The sequence below is a fragment of the Coffea arabica genome, chromosome 11c (genome assembly GCF_036785885.1).
Source record: "Coffea arabica cultivar ET-39 chromosome 11c, Coffea Arabica ET-39 HiFi, whole genome shotgun sequence".
NCBI classification, from domain to species: domain Eukaryota; kingdom Viridiplantae; phylum Streptophyta; class Magnoliopsida; order Gentianales; family Rubiaceae; genus Coffea; species Coffea arabica.
This window is the reverse complement of record NC_092330.1, coordinates 27,031,208-27,049,387: the sequence shown is the minus strand read 5'-3', so window position 1 is coordinate 27,049,387 and position 18,180 is coordinate 27,031,208. Positions and strand designations below refer to the sequence as shown.

General features: G+C 34.8%; 1 pseudogene; it reads left to right on the top strand.

Annotated features, from left to right (window-relative positions):
* LOC113715967 (cation/H(+) antiporter 20-like) overlaps positions 1-18,180 on the top strand; it is a 47,485-nt pseudogene that overhangs the window by 28,893 nt on the left and 412 nt on the right.

The following is an 18,180-nucleotide window of genomic DNA, read 5'->3' as shown; positions in this document are numbered from 1 at the left end:
ATAATGAAAGATATATCTACGTGAGCGATGACAAAACAGTTCAAGTTGAGGCAATAGGAGTTTTTAGATTATTGTTAAAAATTGAATTTTATTTGGATCTCAATGAGACATTTGTTGTACCATCTTTTCGACGGAATTTGATTTCTATTTTTTATTTGGACAAATTTGGTTATTTTTGTTCATTTGGAAATGAAAAGTTTAAATTATTTCATGATTCAAAATTAATTAGTTCTAGGTCTTTAATGGATTACGATAATCTATATTTAATTGATACAATTGTCTTATTTAATGAATCTCTACATTTGAGTACTAGAGGAGAAAAAAGAAAATTAATCATCGAGAATTTGGCTGCATTATGACACAAAAGATTGGGACATTTTTAAATGGAGAATGAAAAGACTTGTGTCAAATGAAATTCTCGACCCCTTGAATTTTACAGATTTTAATGATTGTATTAACTGTATAAAGGGTCACAAACCAATAAAAGGAGATTTGAAACCAATAGGTCCTTATACGTCTTAGAACTTATAAACACGAATATTTGTGGACAATTTCCTATATCTGTTTAGTCAACAATATTTTATAACGTTCATAGATGATTTTTCAAGATATGGCTACATATATCTCATTTCAGAAAAGTCACAGTCATTGGACGTGTTCCAAAATTTTAAGGCTGAAATTGAGAATCAACTCAACAAAAGAATTAAAAGCGTCAGATCTGATCATGGTGGTGAATATTATGGTAGATATGACGGTTCAGGTGAACAATATCCAGGACCATTTGCTAAATACCTAGAGAAATGCGATATCGTCCCACAGTACATTATGCCGGGATCACCTACTATGAATGGTGCAGTTGAAAGATGAAATAGAACGTTTAAAGATATGGTAGGAAGTATGATATATCATTCTACCTTACTAGAATCACTCTAGGGAGAAGCACTTAAGACTGCAGTATATATACTTAATAGACTTCCAACTAAAACAACTATCAAAATCTCTTATGAGTTTTGGATAGGGAAAAAATCCAGTTTAAAGCATTTGCATGTTTGGGAGTGTCCAGCTAAAGTAAGGCCTTACAGGCCAGGAGAAAAGAATCTGGATTAAAAAATAATTAGTTATTATTTTATTGGATACTCTGAAAGATCCAGCGGTTACAAGTTTTATGATCCCACAACTAAATCAATTTTTGAGATAGGAAATGCCCGATTCTTTGAGGATATCGAGTTTGGGGGAGAAAATACAGTAAGGGACATTGTTTTTAAAGAGAAATATATTAATATTCCTACAAGTGTTATTGATCTTGTTCAGGATCCTAATCCTGAACTTGATCATGACATGACAAATCAAGACAATATCGAAGAACAAACTGTTATAGAAGAACAAATTCTCTCTCTCCAAAAATCAGTGCCATTAAGAAGATCCACTAGAGAAAGGAGAAATGCAGTGTCAGATGATTATATTGTTTTTCTCCAAGAACATAAGGATGACACTGGATTGATGGAGGATGATCCAATCAACTTTCGTCTTGTCGCCAAGGAATTTATACAAAAAGAAGGTATCGACTACAAAGAAACATTCTCTCCGGTTTCTTCAAAGGACTCTTTTAGAATTATCATGGCATTAGTTGTGCATTTCAATCTTGAGTTACATCAGATGGATGTAAATGTAGCGTTTCTCAATGGTGACATTGATAAGACGGTTTATATGGTGTAATCAGAAAACTTTGTATCGGGAGATCCAAAGAATATGATTTACAAATTTAAAAAATCCATCTATGGGTTCAAACAAGCATCTCAACAATGATATTTCAAATTTCATTAAGTGATCATCTCGTTTGATTTTGAGATGAATTTAGTAGATGATTGTATATATCATAAGTTTTATTGGAGCAAGTATATTTTTCTGGTATTGTACGTTGATGACATTTTGCTTGCCAGTAGCGATATGAGTCTATTGCATGAAACCAAGAAATTTCTAATTAAGAACTTTGAGTTGAAAGATCTTAGTGATGCATTTTTTGTGTTAGGCATACAGATACACCGGAATCGCTTTTGTGGTATTTTAGAACTATCACAAAAGGGTTATTTCGAAAAGATTCTTAAAATGTATGGCATGCAAAATTGTAAATCAGATGAAACCCCTGTGATTAAAGAAGACAAATTTAGTTTTGAACAGTGTCCTAAGAATGCTTTGAAGAAAAAAGAGATGCAAAAAAATTTCTTATGCATCAGCAGTAGGGAGTTTGATGTATGGTCAAATTTGTACGTGTCCGGATATTGCGTACAGTACCATAATATTGGGTAGATATTTAAGTAATTCTAAATTAGATCATTGGTAAGTAACCAAATGGATCTTGCGATTTTTACAGAAAACAAAAGATTACATGTTCACGTATCGGACGTCAGATAAATTAGAGATCATTGGGTATACTGATTCCGATTATGTTGGATGCCAAGATACTATGAAGTCAACGTCCTGCTATATCTACTTGTTGGCTGGATGTGCTATATCTTGGAAGAGTGCTAAACAGTTCCTCATAGCATCTTCTACTATGGCTGCAGAGTTTATAACTTGTCATGAGGCATCCAACCATGAAATTTGGCTGCGAAACTTCGTCACAGGATTATGTGTAGTGGATAGTATTGAACAATCACTCAAATTATTTTGTGACAATAAGTCAGCAGTCATATATTCCAATAATAATAGAGGATTGACGAAATCTAAACATATAGATATCAAGTTTCTGGCTGTTAAAGAAAGAGTACAGAGTGGACAGTTATTGATAGAGCATATCGGGACGAACTCCATGATTGCGGATCCACTTACTAAGGGATTACCACCAAAATGTTTCATGAGCATACTGCTTGTATGGGTATCATGTTATTAAATGATGTGCAGTTTTAGTAAAAGTTTGTTATTTTAAATACTCTTATGATACTTTTCGGTTATTAATGATTTAAGGATATCTTATGCATAAATAAAGTTTGGATTTATTTACACTCTTAATTTGGTATGGTTTGATTTCGTGAAAATTTAAGGTGGACCAATTAGAAATAGGTATGTTACGATTACATTTCATGAAATTTTCATGCTACACATCCACATCATGATTCATGTCATTTAATTGTATCGATATACGTGACCATGATGGGTTGAGTTACGAAATTGTAACAAAGACCGCTTTGATCCAATGTTGGTGTGATTGATAGACCGAATTGGCTACAGATACATTTTAGTAATGACAGTAAAATTGAGCTGATAAGGTTTATTGCAAAACATAATTATAAGGTTACACATGTTGTCTAAGTGGGAGATTGTTGGATCCTTAATCCAACATTGGACTTACATGTGAATAATTATGTGATGTAAACTATCAAATAAGGTTAAGTCCAATTAAAGTGATCAAATATGATTTGGACTTATTGTATCTAATAGGATGTGGGTCTTTAATGTATAGAAACTTAATGGTATTTTCTCTTTCTATGATGGGTTGAAATAGGAATCCAAAAGGTAACAGGAATGTTATCGATAAATAGGGTTATGGTCCCCAGGTCACACGTATTATTCTTATTGTCGTATTTTCTAGTGTCGACAAAATAACTCTTTCCTGATATCCCATCATTAGGAAAGATATCAGAGAAAAACTAAAGAACTCTCTCAAGAACTGGCAAATACGTGTTGACCTGGAAGGTCACCCCAAAATCTCTAGGGATTCAAGTATCAAGTTTGTCAACATGGATCAAGGTATGCTACCGCAATTTTTCCTGTTAATTTATTTCTTAATAATTACCATATACATTTTGGGTTTAATAGGTGATGGTTTTCAACAAAGGTTAAATTTAGACAATCACCCTAACACATACTATTGCATATGGATTAAAGACTGCTCACATTTTTCTTCTTGGCTATCTTTTTAATTTTTTAGCTTCTTAGACTTGCAAGTGTTATTATGTCTCTGTTCAAGGGTGGAATCCTACTTTGACCCTCTGCTCTTGGCCGGAATGAAGATTTCATGCAGTGGATTTTTCCAGCATGGAGCACTCCAATCCTTGAATCCGTAGCCAGCATGGGGCTTTTGTTCTTTCTATTACTTATAGGGCTTGAGCTCGACTTGAGCTCGATTCGTAGGCGCGGGAATAGAGCATTTGGCATAGTAGCTGCAAGCATGTCCTTGCCCTTTCTTCTTGGTGTCGGACTCACCTTTCTGACGAGAAAAGTAGTCAATGGAGATAATCATCACAAATATGGCCAGCTCCTCATGTTCATGGGAGTCTCCTTGTCAATCACCGCCTTCCCAGTTCTAGCTCGCATTCTAGCAGAGCTCAGGCTTCTCACCATGGACGTTGGCTAAATTGCAATGGCTGCAGTGGCATTCAACGACATCTCTGCCTGGATCTTGCTTGCTCTGGCGGTGGCTCTCGCAGGAGGCGGCACAGGAGCTCACAATGTGATGCCTTGAAAATTTGCTTATATTTTCTTATAATTCCCTCTTATTTTGAATAAATTATTTTATAATTCCTTTACTACTAATTTACTCCCTCATTAGTTATAATAAATAATAGAATCGAAATTTTTACTTTTACTTTTATAGTTAGAGCAAACTAGGGTTTTTACGTATCTTGGTAGTGTGATTACTTGGTTAGATGTGTGTACTAAATTTGGTGGATAAGAGTGAGTATTAGGTAACAGGAAGTGTGCGATTATAGGTGCTACTAAAGTTAGTGATACATAAGTTAAAACACAAGTACGAGAGAGTTAAGGAAAATAGGTTTGAATCGACAAGCACTGTTTGCTACCGATCGAATACACCACTTGACCACTACTTTCTTGCCCTAATACTCTTGGTTTTATTTCAGCTAATAAGCCCCTAATTAACCCCTAAAGCAGCTGAAAATCTTGACCAAAGAAAAGGGAAAAAGAAAGCAAATCTTGAGCGACAAGTGGCAACCATCCAAGAGGGTTTGACCAAGATATTTTAATTCCTTCTTATCTTCCATTTTGGCTCACTTTCTTCTTCATTTCTTCATGTTGGCCGAGAATAAAAAGAGGGAAAAGAGAGAAGAAAACTTGCCATTTCAAGCTTGATTCTTCCTTGTTTGAGTTGAGATCACAAAAACCAAACCAATTAAACTTACATCTTAGTGTTTAGGAAGCTAGGAGTGGTGAAAGTTTTGAAAGAAATAGTTTGGTTTCTCACTTTCAAGAAGGTTATAGAAGGTATAAGTTCATCCACTTCCTTTCTCTTTCTTAATCTTGCTAAATATGCTATAGAAGCTTTGAATCTTGGAATATTATGGATGATTTTCTAGTTTTGGGTTGTTTAGTGAAAATTTCAGCTAGGGTTTTATATTTTTCAGCTTTGATTATGTTGTTTAACTAGCAAATGTTGGTATTGAGTTTGGATATGGAATTTGTGAGGTGATTAATGGCATAATTGTGACTTTTTAGTATGACTTTTCAGTTTTGATAAGAAAATTCCAACTTTGATAGTGATTGATTATTTGCTAGAAATGACTTATATTTGGATGGTTTGTAACCCAGATGAAGAGCTATCTTTGTGATGAACCCACTTCCCCCTAGAGCGTACCCCATGGTTTAGCGGACCGCCTGCCCAATTCTCGGTAGGACTCGTTCATTCATTTCAAACAAAATAAGGTATAACCTCGAGAATAAGGAAAATAACAGTTCCCAAACTTGGAACGTATACATACATACATTTCTATCTCAAACAGTAATACAATTCCAAAGTTTTAAGTTCTCAATACATTCAACCCTAACCAAGTACTAGCGCGAGTATAATCGTAAAATTCAAAATAACTATACTAGACTAGTCTGTACCAGTCTCACGCCCTCGTTCGCATCCCCTGTAAGGAAAACAAAACTAACGGAATGAGCTAAAAGCCCAGTGAGCTTCCCATACACATAATCAAGTAGTTCAAACAAGGACATTAATCATTGAATAACATATAATCCAAAAAATATTTACAATATAAAAGCAATGGCAACATACTCATAAAAGGATACATGCTCACGCGGAGCCATTCGTTCATTCATTCGCCACCCATTTTCCTTGTTCCTCCAACATTCAAAAAACATTTGCAAGTGAAAACCTTTCCATTGTTCTTGCCATTCGTTCATTCATTTCATTTCCCCCACTGGCCAATTCTCTGGCCAGTCTCCACCAATCTTCGTGGTCATACTCGAGTATACCAAACATTATCCCAGAGTCACCAATCACTCGATCGAGTCTGCTTCTGGCTCGAGTCAATTGGCAACGAAGGGCAAGGGCCCAATTCAGCCAAAAGGCTTACATTCATACACAAGTAGTATTTAATCATTTAATCATTTAAAATTTCACATTCATTTAGGTCGAGTGCGATAAAGTACACACTCGCCTAGCAAAATTCATTTTTAGCAATCACTGAAAACATTTAACATATAATCGAACATTCACATCAATCCACAATGTCATTGGAAATATAACGTATAAAGAACACTCACCCGTTTAAGCAAAGTAACGTCCAAATTTCCTTCCGGATAATACCCTCAATTACCGACAAACCCTAAGAATAATCAAGAGAAAATATTACGGTACAACCATCTAAAGTTTAGGTGAATCAAAGAAAATCTGAATAACTACTAGTACAATGCATCAAGATGACTTTTGGATGAAAAGAGTACATTTAGACCAAAGGACATGAATAAAATATTTGTAAAACTCATGCTCACTCTTAAAACTTTGAAATCTCCATTTGAGTCGAAGTGACAAAGAAAACATATTTCTATTAGTTGTTACTTTCATTTTTCCAAGAGTACAGGTTTTGGCCAAACTCTAACTTATATACCTCTACAAAAGAGGACTCAAATAACCTAGGCAATTCGAGTTAGATTCGTCCTCAAATCCTTACTCAAGTCGCGAGTATATCTACCTAACCTTCGAGTGAAAATTTGGGCAGCACGTCCTATGTGTTTACTTATTTTTCAGCCATTTATGGCTTCATTATTTTTCTCAATTTAGCCCCAAAATCTCACACAAATAATCTTACCACAATAGCCTTTCAATAGGCTCAATGTCATTCAATTACAAGATAATGCTTGCAAATTGATCGGAGCTAATGTTTAAGACAAATAACAAAATAACAAGTTTGACGTCTCTTAGCGTTTTAGTCACAACCAAAGTTACGCCTATTGGTTTGGGGTAAACTTTATACCATTTCGAACCTAAGACAAAGGGTTACAACTTTCATGAAGACAACTCAACCCAGTTCATAGTTGATCCAGGTCGAATTTGCAGATTACAGAACCAGAATTTCATTGTCAGTTTGGTTGTTAGTACTGAATTCAAATAGCAATAACTCAGGCTATAAAAGTCCGATTGAGACGTTTTCAGATGCGTTGGAAAGATAAAAAATAGGAATACAATTTTCATGTTTTGGCCAAAGGTTGATTTGATATGGATCAAAGTGAAAAATGAAGCCAGAAATGTGAAATCTCAAAACTGTCCGCGGAAAAGAACATTTGGCAGTTAGGGGTATTTTAGTCATATAACATGCTACACTTCTTGGATTGAGTGGAAATTTTACAGGAAGCTTTCTAACTCCATTCCCTATAACTTTCATGTTTTGACCTAGGCCCGATTCGGCTTCTATCATAGACAAATTACACAGGTCACAAACAGGACAGCTTGCTCTCTAAAGCTGGAAATCAACCACACAAGCAGGAATTTTTGTAAGCAACCAAAACCAACATATAAAAGCTTCAATTTTACACATAACAAGGCTATCATTCCATGGTCATCATTAATCATCACATGAGGGCAGAAAAATCAACAATAAATCTAAAATTTACCATAACTCTACCTCAAACCATGAAATTTCTCAGAAAACTACCTATTTAACAACTATAATCAACTAATTTGCAATTATTAAGAGCAAAGAGGGATTTCTAGGCAAGATACCTTGGAACCTCAAGAAAAATGGTAGTTTAGGGTTTCTCTTTCCAAAGTCACTCCACCAAAGTCTCTAAACCCTCTTAGTAAACAACTTTTATGAAGAAATTTGTAAACTTATTGGTTGGAACTCAAGATTGAGCAAGAAAATTGATTGGTGAAGATGAAGTTTCTCTTTTCTTTCTTTCCTCTATGGTTCAGACAGCCTTGATGAAGAATGAAGATAATTCTAGTCAGAATTGGATATTTAGCAAAGGTGAGAAATTGGTCAAAATCCATCTTCAACTAGTTTCGCGACACTTGGCGCCTTTAATGTTTATTCTCATCCTCTATTCTTCCAATGGTTAATCTATCTAACTAACCTCTAATTGTCTCCTAACACCTTGCACAATAATATCCCTTAACACAAAACTCCAACTAGTTGTCAAAAATTATCGCACTTACCGCACTAGCGGGTCCCAAGTCCAATATACGCTACTCATGTCACATGAACTAACTTATACCGGAAAAATGTTTGGAAAACTTAATTCCATTATAAAAATAACTAGAAAATTAATATAATAAAGGAAAGTATAGAAAATGTATGCACGGAATTAAAATAAGGGCTAGATAATAAGAAAAATATCGGGTTCTCATCGTTTTCCTTAACTCGTACGTACTAGGGTTTTTTACTTACAATTCATAACTTATTTTTATTACTTCGAATCACACATTTTTTCTTATCTAAAACTCACTCTTAACCACCAAATTTAGTACACACTCCGTACTGAATAATCACACTACTAAAAGACGTAAAAAACCTTAGTTTACCTTAACGATGAAAGTAAAGAGGAAACCCTTGGTTCCATGATTAATTGTAACTATTGGGGAAGTGAATGAGTAGTAAGCTATTGTACAGTAATAAATTCCAAATTAAAGGAAATTTTAAGAAAAATATAAGGAATTTTACAAGTTCTCACAATCTTGATATGTTTATTGGTGGTGTTTGAATTGGGATGATTTGAGGAAAAACATGAAGCCTTAAATGGTTGGAAAATTGGACAAATACAAAGGGTATGCTGCCCAAATTTTCATTTGAGGGATAAGTGAATGAACTTGGAACTTGAACAGTGATTCGTGGTCGAATTGAACTTTGGTTATTTAGAGTATTCAAGTTTCTTTTAGTAGAGGTATATAACCTGAATTTTTGCCAAAACTCGTACCCTTTAAAAGGGCGAAAGTGGCGACCACTTTAAATACGATTTCTTAGTTTTAACGCCAAGTTATGAACTTATAAGTGTTAATCGTTTCTTTATTGAAACCAAAAGAGCGAGCATGAATTTTCTAGAGTTTGATAAGTAAAATGAATACTACTTAAATGAGTTTTATTTACTTGATTTTCCTTAAGCGAAACCCCTATATTTTGAACACTGATTGATTTTAAACCGTTAAATGGTATTTATTGCAGATTTGGACTCCAACCAGGGAGTTGCACCTGAGCGTGGTTTTGAAAAGCAATAAGTCATTGGTGAGTGTTTTCTAATATATGATTGAACTTGATTCTTGAATGAAATGATTTGCTAATGCGATTGAATAATACTTGACTTGTTTGGATGAGGCGACGATGTAATTTATCGCACTCATCCCCCCTTTTTTAATGAACTCGTACTTGTTTGAGTTTGATTGACCTGTACTTGTATTGGTGCTTGTACTTGACTTGTAAGTGCTCAGCGGTAGCAAGTACCACACTCAATCCGAGTGGGAGGTGCCTCTCATCCCGTCTCACTACTTTTATCCTCACCCTATCGGTTAGTCAGTCGAATCGAGCCAGTAAGGGTTTGGTCGAGAAGACTGGCGAACCATAGGTGCTGTTTACTATTTATTGTTTATTGTATAATCCTTTGGATATGGTCCACTAGATTCGGTATACTCGAGTATTACCATCACTCTTACTTTGGAGTTTGGGCCCGATAAGGGGATTGATTGGTGGATGGAAATTGGTGTAAAGTGGACGGTCATGGTTTCGGTTCTTTAAACGTTGACGGAGTGTCAACGAGTTTAGATCAAGTAATGCAGCGGAAATTTGGCTCTTGAGAGCTATCTGTATCTTTATACTTGGAAATGATTGTTGCTTGTAGTGTTATTGTTTCTTTTATGAACTTCTATGCTCGCTCATTTTAAGATTTCAAATTTTACATAATGGCCAATTTGCTACTTGAGTCTACACGAAGTTTTGGAACCTCACTGAGTTTTGGCTCACTCTATTAGTTTTTGTTTTCCTTACAGGGGATACGAGCATAGGCGTGGAGCTGGAAAAGCTAGTTTTGTCTAGATTTTTAACTTTTGTAATTCTTCTAGCGCTAGTGCTCGATTGGGGATAGAAGTGTAACTAGAACTTGAATCTCTTGTTATATTCGTATGTGTATGAATGTTTGAGATAGAAATGAATATAAATGTACTTTAATTCTAAGCTTGGGAACTGTAGTTTCCTTTACTTTTGAAGTTGCAACTTATTTTCTTGATGTGAGTGAGTGAGTCTTGGCGAGAGTTGGGCAGGCGGTCCACTAAACCCTGGGATACACCCTAGGGGGAGGTGGAGTCGTCACACACAGGAGTCCCTTAATCTCACTATGGGTACTTCTCTTGGGGGTGGCTTTTGTTGCTTTCATGCTCATCTTTGTCCGAAGAATCATGCATTGGGTGGCCCGGCAGAACTCATCAGGCCTTGGCGGCAACGTACATGAAGCCTATATATGGTTAACACTAGCAGCAGTTATGGTGTCTGGATTTATGACTGATCTCATAGGTATTCATGCAATATTTGGTGCATTTATCTTTGGATTGACCATTCCCAGTGATGGAGAATTCGCTGGAAGTTTGGTGCAACGAATCGAGGACTTTGTTTCGGGGCTTGTGCTGCCACTTTACTTTGCATCTAGCGGATTAAAAACTGATATTACCAAAATACGCGGTTTGGAGGCCTGGGGGCTATTGGCGCTCATTATCTTTACAGCTTGTGCTGGGAAAATATTGGCAACTTTTTTGCGGCTATTCTGTGCATGATTCCTGTGAGGCAGTCTCTAGCCCTTGGAGTATTGATGAACACCAAAGGCCTGGTTGAATTGATTGTTCTAAACGTCGGCAAGGAGAAAAAGGTGAGATTTAATCAAATTGGTAGGCTTAGTGGATTAACATTAGCGAACATTACTTGTTCCCCAGTAAGGTTAAAGGACCTTAATTTGGACTTGTTTTGCAGCATGTGAATGATCCAACAATTTGCCAGACATCTATTTTTTTCCCTTTTGTTTCATAAAAAGACCGAAAACCTTACAAGGAAGGGAAAAGAGAACTATTTGGAATTGAATGAAAGATTTTGTAATAAACTTAACGAATGTTCCTATCATTTGAGTTGGATATTTATCACATTAGCCACTATTATGCTTAGTAGTAAGTGTAGTGACTTATTGATGAACCAACACAAGCAGGTATATTTGAAGAATAAGTAAATGATTTGATTCCTTAGCTGTAGTGGCTGTGAATGAGACAAGTCCCTGGGTTGAGATAGTGCAGAAGTGCTCTCCATTTAATTTGTGAACTTAGTTATAAAATTGTAAAGTGGCCGAGCTGGGTTTATTATTTGTTTTTTGATGGAAATGACTCGTTCTTCTTTAGGTTATAGGTCAGGGTTTTAGGGGCTCCAATATGTCATAAAAAAATCTAAAGGGTGCTCTAGTGCATCATTTGATTTACAGCACGCCAAGTGATAGATAGGTCACGCTTTCTAACCCTTAGATAGTAATTTTCTAATTCATTTGGTTTTTAAACAAACTGGCAACACCTTCAATGTTCCACTTAAAGGGAGAGGGAGAACTCAACTAAGTAATATGTAAAAGGTTAGAAAAATTAAAAGAGAGAGAGAGAAAGAGAGAGAGAGAGAGAGAGAGAGAGAGAGCTCAGATTTGAATTCGAAACCTACAGTTGATTAAGAAGTGCTCAATATATTGTAGTTAACAACAGAAGTTAAATACAATCCCAATGAATTACCCATGCACAAAGGAACTTTTGGTGGGATGGATTTAAGCGATTTGAGTTTGAGTTTTGAATGTGATTAATTTCGAAAATACCCATTAAAGAGTGAAATACTTGGGCATTATTTGGGATCTTATTGGGACTCATAATAATGATTAACGATATTTTCATTGTTTTGGTTGCATTTTTGGGCCTTAGGTCCACCATTACCTATCTTAAGGAGAAATGTGGAGTCATCTTTAATCATCGCCCCCACTAGAAATGAAAAAGAAAAAAAAATTACATGTCTCCTGAAGCCCCTCTAAAGAATTCTCAGTAATCTTTGTCACAATGATGGAATTCCACATGTTAAAGAACAAAATCTGTCTTTGTTGGTTTTCTAATATAGTTTGCACTGTAATTACTTAATCTAGAATTAGACGTTTCATAGTTTCATACTATTTACACGTTGGAACAGAAAAATTATAGTAATAGATTGGTAGCATAGTAGTACGGCTTTTTATTAGTTTAATTTAGGGATGGCACCGGTCTGGGGTTGGGGTGGGAGACCCCTCCCCCATCCCCCGCTCCGCTGCCTACAAATTCCCCCCGCCCCATCCCCAGTCCCCGCCCAGCCCCGCTTCCCTCGCGGGTGCCCCTGCGGGGCTAATAAAAATTTGTTATATAATTTTATTATGGTTAAATTTTAGAAAATAATCAAGTACTAAAATATCAACACATCATCAAATTATTATTCATTGTAATTTTACAATTGAAACTTATAAAAACAATCAAATAAAAATTATTTGAATACAATCCAATATGATGAAATAAATATAACTAAAGTAGTCAAGTTTTCACTTTTGGCACAAATACAATCACTAATTCATTATTGTGCTTGTGCTTTTTTTAAGAAAAAATGTTATTGTATTAAGTGTAATTAAGGATTTAGTATAAATGTATTAGTAAATTTAGTATAACCAATTAATAATTTGTATTAGTACACATATAATTATTAGTATAATTAATAATATCAATTATATTATATATACTAATAGACATTATATAATACATATAACTAATAATATCATTATCATAAGTTTGTAACTAATTAAATTATATATTATATATATAATTATATACATATATATTTTATATATTTATTTTTTGAAAGCAGGTGGCGGGGCAGGGGTACACTCCCCCGCCCCCCGCCCCGTTTCTAAGCAGGGGGAAAAAATTCCCCCTCCCCATCAACACATCTTCTCTTTTTTATAGTTCAGCATGGTTATTCTTACATTAGCTTATCAAATGAACATCTATTTTTACGTTTTGGGTCTAATGAGGTGAGGAAAGGATTGAATGAAATTTAATAAAAAGTTTACTTTGAAAAATTATTGCATCATGAATAAAGAGAAGTATGGAGTTTTTACAAAGTATAAAACATAGATTAAATATAAAACAAAGGCAGAAAAGGAAAAAGAAAAAGTAAATTTGGAGCAATATGAATTTACGAGAAAAGGGGCTTAAAAAAAGGTAAATTTAGATTTAATAGAAATGTGGATGATATCAAAATTGGACTAAACCATATTAATCGGCTCATATTAGTTTCGTAACTAATGAGAACTATTTGGTCACACATCTGTATCTTTCAATCTTATTTAAATTCCACCTGTCTCCACCATTTGCTGTCTATTCTTGTGGTAATCAAGTTACCTTTGACTAGTTAACTTCTAAATAAAATATGAATTAATCTTATATATACTGTTAATGTATCTATTATCACCATTAGATATATGACACAAATGCAAAATTTACTCATGTATCATCCATCTAATTGTAATAATATATAGGGTAAAATACAAGGAACCCCCTTGTGGTTTCGCGAAAAGACACCTCACCCCCTTATCGTTTAGAAACCTGCACATAAACACCATAAACTTCATAACTAAAGTGGAAATTACCTTTTGAACCGGCTTAGTTACCGGCAGAAGGTCAAATACCCTGGCAGGCTGTCCAATTCCTTCACAAAAAAGAAAAAAGTTACTGTCCAGGGAAACTAATTTGTACAATGTCGACCAAAGAGATATCTGCGATTCGACTTCACTCTCCCACCCGATATAAGCTTACAGAAGAGAGAGAAGGCAGAAGCGAAGAGATCCGCAACACTCCTCCTTTCTCCAGTCTTGCAATGGTATCAGCAGCATGCGACACCACCAAAGCAAATTTGCTATGAATCAGATCTGCCATACAGATTGACAAGAAACGAGCTTTGTCAGGAAAATTGGTGCTGATAATCACGTGAATGCAGATGTCAAAAAGAAATGCTTGCCAAGCTTGAGAAGATTGAAAATAAGAGATTGCAGCTGTTACGGACTTCGAATCTGAGGAGAAGAAAGTGCAGTGAGGCTTGTTAAAACAGAGACCCAATGCTTCAGGTCTGTAGGAACAACATTGATGAAAGAGGGAATATGGTATCGCAAGATTTTCCATCCAAATTTTTTATTCTGAGTTTGAATATCCTTCAGAACACTCTGCAACATGAGACGACCTTTAGTAGTGAAGACATACCTTTCATTGTTCAGAAACAGGAGAGTTGAGTTCTAGCTTTACCATGTCTGTCATTGAATGGATCCTCTGGTGAAAAATTGCTAAAATACATAACCAGTTCAATTTCCATATATGGCAAGCAAATTTAGTCAATGAAATTCCATCTGGAAGTTGTAAATTTTTAAAAACCAGAAGACACACGGATCAAACACTTTATCCAAAACCTGTGCCCACTTAAAAAGCAAAAAGACAAAAAAAAAAAAAGGAATTAGCAGAAGTTGAAATACTGGTCCTGTGGATTTATTAACTATTTGTATTTGTAGCCTTGGGTTAGTTCTTCACTACATTAATTTCGAAGAGATCGGTTAACTTTGGCTCAGATCTGCTTTAGCCTTTGGAATTTGTTTGAACCTTGCCTGAGTGTAGCAGTCAATGAAATCCGATGTTGTAATTTCGATTCTTTAATCTGTAGTGGATTACTCTCCATTCATGGGGATCGAGAAGGGTGCTGTTCTGCAGGAAGCGAGGGTCTTTAATGATCCTCAATTGGATCCTAGGAGATGTTCACAGGTCCAGTTTTCAGCCTGCCTTGTTACCTGATATTCGACCTGCACATCCGGTTAAAGGTCAATTTCCACTTTAGTAATGAAGTTTAAGGTGTTTATGTGTATGTTTCTAAACGATAGGGGAGTAAGGTGTCTTTTCGTGAAACCACAAGGGGGTTTTTTGTATTTTACCCTAATATATACATTGGCAGTATATATAAAGTTTACTCATAATGTATTAGTGAGTAGGAAGGTTTCTGTGGAAGCAAATTAATTTGAATAGGGGAACATTTTGTGGGAGGCCTTTTGATATTTTTGAGATCCATTTGAGGGTTGTAGTACTTTTGGTTAAAAATCACTTCTGGTGATAAAAATACTTTTGAGGTAATTGATTAATATCATTCCATAAAATTAGGAGTGGAGTTTTTGATATTATAAGCATTTTTGGCAAAAGATCAAACTTGGTGCTTTTAGCAATATCTTTTGTATTTTAAAAATAGAACATTAATTTAATCAATTTATCCTATATACGAAGTAAATTAAGAGACAAATGCATTTAAAAATTTTCAAATTACACACTTTTTAATACAATAAGTACTTGTTGAATTATGTATCCAAATAATATATTTAAAAGTATTTAAGCACTTAATAAGTCTTATTAAAAGTTCTATTAGGTGAAGTATCTAAAAATAGTAGCCAGTCTCTAGAATCGTGAAATACGAAAGGAGCTTTTCATTAAATATATTCTTGGACCCTGCTTTAGTGCAACTAAATTGTGTTGGGAAAGTTTTATTACTTTAGAACAAAAATTTGCCACATTGCAGTCTCCCTACGCATCAGGTTTTTATTTTTATTTATTTTCTTTCTTTTTTGTTTCTGGATGCACCTATTAGCTTCTTGCTGTGGACTGTCATTAGAATATTTAAAAAGGAAAAAATTTATTCTGACATTCCACATCAAGAAATTTTTTCCTTTTTAAATATTAGAAATTATGTCCATTATTTTAAAAGGAAAAATGTTTCAATTAAAAAAATCACTATTTCAATTAGAAAAATATCTTTTAGAAATTTCAATTTGTGTCATATTTCAATTTGTTCTTTCTAAATTTCTTTTAGAAAAATATTAGAAATTTTTTTAAAGGAAAAAGTTTCAATTAAAAAAAATTGAAAGAATAATTATTAGAATGGTCATCTTTTGTGAATTTTAATTTTTTCCTTTTCACATTATTTTGCATCAATATTTTTTAGAATAGAGAGTGTGAGTAATATAAGTTTAGTATAGGAGGACAAAAAGTAGGAGGGAGCATATTTAAGTTAAAATATTTTAAATTAATGGCTTCTAGTTCCTTTTTTTACCCTAAAGAGTTGTTAGAATAACAAGAGAAATTTAAAATGAGGTTGGCATAGGAGAACTAAAAGTGGGGAGAGAGACATGTTTAAGTGCAAAAGTAGTTGTTAGAATAACCATATGTTTTGGATTTTGCTATTTTCACTTCCAAACTTATTTTGCCTAAATAAATGTAAAACTAAAGAGGATAATTTACTATAAAGCAGGCATTGGAGGGCTAAAAATTTAGAGAAGAGTTTAAGTGCAAGATAATTGTAAAAAAAAAAAAAAAGCCATTGTTGTTATCAATTACAATTTTTTTTCTTGCAGATTTTTTTTCCTAAATAATTATTAGAATAACAAAAATAATTTAATATATGGTTGCCAATTCAAAGTAGAGAAGGTAATCTTGTCAATTCATACGTTCCGATGATAATTAGTTAGTGGTGCCATCTCAATGAAAAGTGAGACAAATGATATTTCTTGCAGCTTTTGAGCGCTATGAAATATTTCTGAAATTGTCTCATGATATTATGCTGGCATAAACCAAATTCATCCTTTTGGTTAGCTCTTGCTTTTTGGTTAGACTCTTTCTACATGCTGTGATTTTGAAAATTATGCATAGAAAAAAATTTTTAACTGTTACCTTTTAAGATTAAATTTCTATGCACTTACAATTGATGCATTATCATCGTTAGATATATGAACAATTAATTTGAATTTGAAATTGAAATTTATATTTTGTGTATACATATATCCATAGTGTGTACACTATCAGTGTATATAACATTAATTCTACTTTTTAACGCTTGAGATTTTTGAAAAATCAAGTTAATTTTTTCCTTGTCGTCCTCAAATAGGTCCTGAATGATGAGATGTTTGCTATCTTAGTGTTGATGGCACTCTTTACCACCTTCATGACCACTCCAATTGTAATGGTCATCTATAGACCAGCACAGAACTCTCACCTCCTGCTCGGCTGGAAACATCATCGACATCAAAGTTGGAAGAAGAGCTCCGAATCCTAATGTGTATTCGTGGGCCAGGAGATTCACTATCACTCATAACTCTTGCTGAATTATGCCGATCCACCAAGCAACCTGTATTGAAGCTCTATGTGATGCAACTGCTTGAACTCATTGATCGCTCCTCCTTGATACGGATTGTACAACGGGTTCGGAGAAACGGCTTATCCTGCTTTAGATGCTCCCGCCAAGGAGGCTAATTGAGCAACCAAATTGTAGTTGCATTCAAGGTTTACAGTCAACTCAGCAAAGTCACAATTCGGCCAACAACATCGATCTCTTCTCTGTCTACGATGCATAGGGACATTTGCCACGTAGCTGAAAAGAAGAGGGCAGCCATGGTCCTCCTGCCCTTCCATAAGGCTTGGAGGCGAAAGGGAAATGAAGAAATACTAATGAATTTTGGCACTGGATGGAGAGGAGTCAACCAGATGGTGCTAACTAATGCACCATGCTCAGTGGCACTGCTAGTACATGGTGGATTTGGAGTTGCACTCGAACACAGTCTAATAGATCATGATGCCCTCATAAAGAAAGTATGCATTCTCTTCCTGGGTGGTCCAGATAGTCGAAAAGCTTTGGAGTTAGGTTGCTGGATGGCAGGACATCCAGTAATGAGGGTTGCTGTTGTTAGGTCAACCATGTTTAAGGATCTGGAAGATATGATAGAAACTCGGCCATCTTCATCTCAAGCATTTAATAGTGAGGATCATCAAATATCTATCACACCGAATGAATATTCAAGGGAACAGGTAAAATGCTAGTACTTATTACTGCGTTCAACTGGAGTTTCATAGTT